A 7,919-nucleotide genomic window follows, 5' to 3' on the forward strand; every position below is an offset into this window, starting at 1 on the left:
AGGTTCAATTCTGTCAGGGCTTTCCAAACTTTTTTTTTTAATTTAAAAAAACAAAACCTTTTTCGAAGTGTATAGGCTGATGAAATTAAGGTATTCATAAGCATGGTAGTCCATACTGTACATATCACTTCTAGGAATCCCGAGTATTTTTTCCTGATTGTTAATGGCAGCAAAGAACAAAATTCAGAAATATTTTAAAACCCTGCATTTTAAAAAGTAACAAAGAGGGAACCCATAGAGTGAACTCAAGATTCTGTAGGGTAATTTTCTACTCTAACAGTTTGCACACGAGTGGCTATTAGTCACTGAAAGGTCTGATGCTGCACCCACTGCATGCCATCTCTGGATTCTTCATGGTAAGCCATCTGCCACAGTGGTTTTCAAACTCCCTTTCACCATCAACATCAGAAAACATCTCCTGTAATTTGCTGAAAAGTAAAATTTTGACTATTATCCAATTCTCTTATTTAAATCATAAAACTAAAGCAGAAAAAGGCTCCCCTCCATTTAAGTGGCAGAAAAGTGGGTTTTGTTTTCTCCTCTCTCCTCTGAAATACTTTTTTGGGAATGGTACACAGGAATACAGCAACAATGTGCTTATGTACAGAACAGACCTGAAGTATCATTCAGTCATTGTAATACATACAAGAAAGAGTATAAAACACATGTAAGATTTTCCAGAAACATTCATATAAGATCATGCCTAAAGCACACTCCAGTAAACCAACCAAAGTAGTAATTGTAATGTAGTTTCCAAAAACCTAATATTATGTCTTATTTTGCTATTTTACTATATTGCTTGATACTTTGCTAACAATGCTTTTATTCTAGACCCACATATCATTTATATACACTATAAGGCATAGTTCAGTCCTGAGCAACTGTAAATCTACATTGCCAAACAGAGTAACAAAAAAATTCAACATCCTTTTACATCTGCCAGCCATGAACATCATCGATGCACAACTTTAGGTCAGATAAAGTTGCATTTGTTATATTATGCTAAACAAGTGACTAAAGGAACAAGGAAAACAGTGTAACTTACCTTGAGCCCCTCCCCTGTAATATCTAAAGAAACAACCCTATCCTCTGTCTACATCACTAGATCAAAAATTAATCTAAATTCATAATTTAAAGAATAGAAATTATATACAATACTTTGAATAATGAATGTGCAACATCAGCTGAAACAAACTTGGAAATGTAATTTAGTATCAAAATTTCTGGTCAAGGTATTATGAGGTTGATATTCAACAGAACAGCTCATCTCACAATCAAGCTCAAAACAACACACCTTTATAATACCTTAAAAATATATAAAGCAATGCAATTACATTCTAAAGCATAGAAAATAAACATCACTAGGCTTGTCACATATCAGAATCTTCTTTTTTTAATTGCAAAATGAAATATGAAGTGCTTTAATTCTCCATGTAAATGATACAGAAAGACAATGCAATTTCTAGCAACTATCACAAACATAATTACATTAATGACAAAGGTTCCAATACATGCTTGGTGTTAAGCTCTGCACAGTGTCTGCCTATAGATAGAAATTATTCCATTGTGGCAGTATCTAAGCAATACATCCCAGGCACATCTAGTCTCCCAGAGGGTGGCTAGTAGGGACCCAGGAGTTAACCAGCCAGCGAAGAGCAAGGTAAAACTGCATGAACACAGAACCTTGTTAAATGTGACTAAACAGCTTCTAACACCTAAGTAGCCTGTTCAGTTGTGGCTGTCCTTACATAGGGCTGTCTTGCACTGTGAAGATCTACAGCCAGTGTTTGCTCAATGCAAGCATACTAAGCATGATATTTAAGTTCTGATTTAAAAAATGGCACTCAAAACAAAATTAAATTCATTTCTACTAGCCATTAAGTACGTTATGGAAGTGCTACTAGAAGTTCTCAGGTGCTTCTAATATTCTGCATGTAGTCCTATGCAACAACAAATCTAAGTAGCAACCCTTGTTTTCTGCAGCACCTGCTTGTTTCCATATGCTACTAATAACATCAGAAATTTGTAAAATTATCAAGATACATATCTAGAAAATAAATTCTAAGGGGAACATTTCCTATTCCCTAAGTTCCACAGTTTTGTGTGCTGTTTTGTTTTCAGTCTGAGGACATCTTTGCAGTCAATGTTATTTTTTTAATAAGGAGTATCTCTAAGCTAAACGTAGTCTAAATAAAGGTCTAAATGAATAAGTGTATATATCAAAGTGGTTTACCTAATTAGTATGTCAGCAGGAGGTGTTTGGTTGGTGATGGTGAGATGCATCAGAGATCTTGTGTTGGTCAGCCAAAAGGCATAGTGTTGAACTTCGGAAGCAGCACAATGTTTTTGTTAAACACATACAAAGCAATCAGTTGTTTCCCCCCTAAAACCATGCCCCAAGCAGCATTCAAATGATTGCACTGCAGAGAAATATAAAGATATAAGAAGGTGGAAGAGAAATTTGACCTCACTCCTTCAGTCCCACACAAGCACACTAATCATGAGGCTAATGGCTACTTTGGATCACTGCAACTCAGTCCAAAAGCTTCCACCTACCCAGAACATAAAGGATTTCTTTGAATAGATAAGCTTTGAGACCTGTATCAGGAATGCAGAAGCAATTATTTTAACTGCTCCTCATTCACCTTACAGTTCAACTTACCCGAGATTGGTCCCATCTCTCAGAACAGCTTAAGAACATACAGGAAAGCAGGTATACTATTAACATGACATTTTTCATTGTTCTCATTTTCCTTCGATTTGATGCCCACATTTCTAACCCTAACTCTGTAGCTCCATGATGTGGCTTTTTAAACTGGGAAAACTAAGTTGCCTGACTCGGAAACAGAATATGAACCTATATTTGCCACATTTCAGGACAAAGCCCTAACAAGTTGGTTACTAGATATTTTGTAGTTTGTGCTGCAGACTTTGGTTCATGAATTTTTCATCCCTAACTTTTACTCTGCGAACCAATTAACACTTGTGAAATCATGGAACTTTTTACAGTGCAATTTTCTTGGGTTTTGCCCAGCCATAGAAACTATTTCTCAAATACATCTGAGAGTCTAGACCCTATTAAAAGAAGCTTGATTATTACTAACCCCAACTTACAGAGTTGTCAAGACAACAGTGAATATCATCATTAACAGAAACGGCTTCTATCAAACGGGAAATCACAGTTGAAGCCTCACTCCCATGTTCACATTATCCAAAACCATATGCAGATTGTGAATGTAAAAGAAAATTCAAACTTAACTTTGCTGTCTTTTTCTACTGATACAGACAAGCAAACTTTCTCTCTCTTTTCCCACTTCAAAGTATGAAGAAATATTTACAGAATTCTTTATTTACAAGAATTCTATACAAAAATACTCAGCTTTAATTTTCACTTGCAAGGCTTTAATGCACAGCACCTCGGTCAATGTTTACAAGGTAGACTGTACATGCATTCAGCTACAAATAGCATCCATTCATGTATTTAACATAGTATCATAGTACGGTTTGGGTTGGAAGGAACCGTAAAGATCATCTAGTTCCACCCCCCCTGCCATAGTCAGGGACACCTCCCACTAGACCAGGTTGCTCAAAGCCTCATCCAGCCTGGCCTTGAAGACAGCCAGGGATGGGGCATCCACATCTTCTCTGGGCAACCTGTCCCAGTGCCTCACCACCCTCTCCGGGAAGAACTTCTTCCTGATATCTAATCTAAACCTCCCCACCTTCAATTTAAACCCATTACCCCTTGTCCTATCACCACGGCCCTTGTAAAAAGACCCCCTTCACCTTCCTTGTAGCCCCTTCAGGTACTGGAAAGTGCTATAAGGTCTCCCTGGATCCTTCTCTTCTCCAGGCTGAACAAGCCCAACTCTCTCAGCCTTTCTCACATCTCACCAACTGATTGCTCACAGCCATAAGACACCATGGTGGCTTACCAACTCAGTTGGTAAACAAACAATTGCAACACCAGATTCAGATGATGTTAAACACTATGGCTTCATTTTTCTGACACCTGGTTCATGAAATCTACACCAGATATAAGCCTAAAGCTTATTACTAGTATAGTAATAAGAAGAGAGAGGAGAGGTAGGGGCAGGGGAGAAGTTGTTCCTCTGTGGGGAGGAATAACCGCAGGCACCAGTACAGGCTGGGGCCAACCAGCTGGAAAGCAGCTTTGCAGAAAAAGCCCTGGCAGTCCTAGAGGACAAGCTGAACATGAGCCAGACCTTGCAGCAAAGGCTAACAGCATCCTGGGCTGTGTTAGGTAAAGCATCACCAGCAGGTCAAAGGAGGAGATCCTTCTCCGTTGCCCAGCATTGGTGAGACACACCTGGAGTGCTGTCTCCTATGCTGGGCTCCACAGGACAGGAGTGACATGGACATACCAGAGCGAGTCCAGCAAAGGGCCAATGAGATGATTAAGGGACTGGAGCATCTGTCACACAAGGAGAGGCTAGAGAGGTGATCTTGTTAGCCTCGAGCAGAGAAAGATAAATACCTGATGGGAGGGAGTAAAGACAACAGAGCCAGACTCTTTTTAGTGGTGCCAGTGAAAGGTAAAGAAACAACAGGAACATGCTGAAATACAAGGAATTCCAGAAAAGGGAAAAAAAAAAAAAAAAAAAAGAGGGTGGGTGGGGTGGAGAGTGGTATTGTTGTTGGCTTTTTTTGTTTGGGTTTTGTTGTTGTTTATTGTGAAGAAGTATACTCAGAGGCACAGCCCTGAGTATACTTCTGGACACAGCCCTGAGCAACCTGCTCTACTTGCTCTGAGAAAGAAAGCTAGCCTAGGTCAATGATCTCCAAAGTGGAGTGTGTGCAAGACAACCCACTTGGATGTGGGAAGAAAGTATTTTTTTGTACCACTAATGAAAATTTATTTTTTACAAAATTAAGTAGCATTTATTTCATCTTTATCTCATCCTTTTTTAATTTCTACTCATGTAAGTTTTAAAACACACATTATATTTGTACAGTGGTACAGGTATATGATTTATAAAGAAAAACATACACATACTGGGGGTGCTCAAAAACATTTTGTGGGTGCAGTCAAAAAGGTTTGTAAACCATTGGTCTAGATCATGTCCAACGGTCCCTTCCAACTTACGTGAATCTGTGATTCTCCCTCTTGATAACAACAACAGATGCCTGTACACAATAGCAGTGTACAGGTCCAGTGGAAAAAATTCTCTCTTCTTATCAGCCGATTTCTGTTGCTTTCTGAAATTTGTCCTTCACCTTGTTAAACCCAGTAACTGCCTAAGCTATACCTTCTTCTACACTGATATTAATAATTGGGTTTGGATTTCTTCCACTTGTCTACTAAAAATTATTTTGGGGGGGGAGAATTGTGTATTTTTTTTGGTTTTAATGCTCCTCAAGGCTACTTCAACCTACTTCCCCAGAGGAATGGTTACTGCAGCAGGCCACATTCTGGTTTTGCCACCTATGAAAAGACTATCAGGACGATCACAGAGTCAGCTATGCTACTTCCTCCTTGCCAGATACTTCTCTCCTCACAGCACTCAAACCAACCAAAAAGTTCCTTTAAATTTCTAGATGAAGCTTTACTGAGGAACACAATCCAGATTTTTTACAGTGATAGAGCCCTGTTTAACAAAAACTTAATGTTGTTACTTGCATAACCTGACATTACAGTTATATGCTATTTTTCTGCCAGGTTACTTCATAAAATACACCATTAAATTATCGTATACACATTCAAGATATGTGAAGCTATAGTCTGTCCATTCATAAACCCCAATTCCAGACACTAGTGTATTTTTATTGTTTACTTAAACTTTGCAGTTGCATTAAAATACAATATTAAATAAATCATTTGGAGTACATTAACAAAATAAGCAAAAAATTAACTGAATTGAATGCTTTACAATTTTTTGTGCAATCATAAGTAATCCAAATTCTTACAATACCACTGTTTACACATTGAGTAATGGCAAACTACTATCAGCTCATTATCTCACTCAAGGTCTTATATGTAAACTAGAACTAGAGAAAGTTCATAAGCTTTATTATCCCTTCAAAACCCTTTAGAAAGTTTATTTTTTGCATACACCTATATACATAAACAAGATGGATGATTTTCACATAACCGTAATTTGAGTACTATTCAGTTTCTGAAGAGCTGGAAAAAGAACAAGACCCTTCTTGGATATCAGTGTTTGTTTATGCAGAGCACAGTGATATTCATAGACTAGAAATGTACTGAAACCCGTATTACATCGACAATTTTTCTCAAAGAGAAAGTGAAAATGAAAGGTCTTGTTCCAAACAGGAGCACTGGGGAAAAATGTTCATTGTATATCTCATGTGGAACACCAGCAGTACCACTCTGGGAAATCAGAGAGGACTTGAGTAGACTGCCCAATCAAGGCTCATCTGAGATCCACATATATCTGCTTAGATATCCTGCTAGAATTTTGTTGTTGTTGTTGTTTTCATACCCACATGATTTTAGTGCCTTTGTGCAATTTGCAACCCTCCCCACATGCTTCCCTTACCAAAAGGATGCAGCTATCTCACAATACAGAGACCAGCAAATCTATTTCCTCCCACGCCTGGCCCAATGTCCACAATAGTTATGGGAAAGCAAAGTGACCTTCAATCTGTCAAAATGTACCATTTGAATTACATATGCTACAGATAATCTTGCGATCCAAACAGAAAAATGCAGCCACCATGGACGTGGGGTGACTATGTAGCAGTCAAAAGAACTGTACAGCCTAAAATAACAGGCATCTTTTACACACAATTAGAAAAATATGTACACCTACATCCACATACCCCTCTAAATTAACATTTTGCACCTTTTATGTGCTACTCAAGTGCATTATAAAAACATACTACAGTCTTAATTTAGTAAGCCAGGTACTTTCTTTACCTCCACAAAAAAAAAAACAATTAAAAAGAATCAACCGTATAATATTGACTGCAATAAAGAGAATTCCAGCACTTCACAATATCTGTCACACTTCACAGTCAATAACTATTTCTCAGAATGGCTTGTACACTAAGAGAAAAAGCCAGGATACAAATTTATGAGATAGTAAAGTGCTTTTTATTGTACACACAGCATAGAGTCATGAGAATCTGCTATACAGTCCTCATAACAGAAACATGACCTTTGAAATGCCAAAGCTCCCTTTGCTAGCAAATGATTATCACCAAAGAGCTGTCAGCTCCCAAGTTTTTAAAATATTAACTCTGCTGAGTCATGTATCATAAAATGCCGCAAACCTACCCATGGAACGCTGTTACAGGAGAGCAGCAACTTGAAACCCAATCTGTTGAAAATACTAAAAGTAGCTTCATATGCCAAATTTTTATTTTAAATAACTTTCCATTTACTGGCACTACACAAAAGATTTATGTACACAGATGATTGACCACATTGGAGAAAACTCTAAATGTATGAAGCAAAACAAGCAGAAAGCAAGAAATCGCAATTAGAAAGGCGAATGCCATTATTTTTATAGTTGTTTGCAACACCAGTAGTTGAAATATTCAGAAAGGAAAGAATAGAGTTTGTAAGTAATAAGAAAGGCTTCAAAAGAGGCAGGTTGCATTTCAAGTCAGAATACCTTTACAAACACTTATTCACAGCAGTGTACATGAGACTAGCATCATAAACATAAAGTCAGAGTCATGCAAATTAAGTCATTCACACGCATCCATGCATTTCAAGGGATTATGAACACAACCAAAGAAAATGGTGTAATTAGTTTTTCAAGAAGATACTCAGTATTTTTCGCGGTTCATATTACTTTGTACTGCGCTAGTGCAAGTCCAAGAAGTTACTCTGATATAAGGCAAATGAAATTAAGTATTGTTTGCATCATTCCATTTTACTATCCAACTTTCAAAACCTTTAAAAGTACAAGTTACTGTAATTTTCTGAC

This window comes from Eurypyga helias, unplaced genomic scaffold (genome assembly GCF_000690775.1).
Source record: "Eurypyga helias isolate BGI_N326 unplaced genomic scaffold, ASM69077v1 scaffold3199, whole genome shotgun sequence".
NCBI classification, from domain to species: domain Eukaryota; kingdom Metazoa; phylum Chordata; class Aves; order Eurypygiformes; family Eurypygidae; genus Eurypyga; species Eurypyga helias.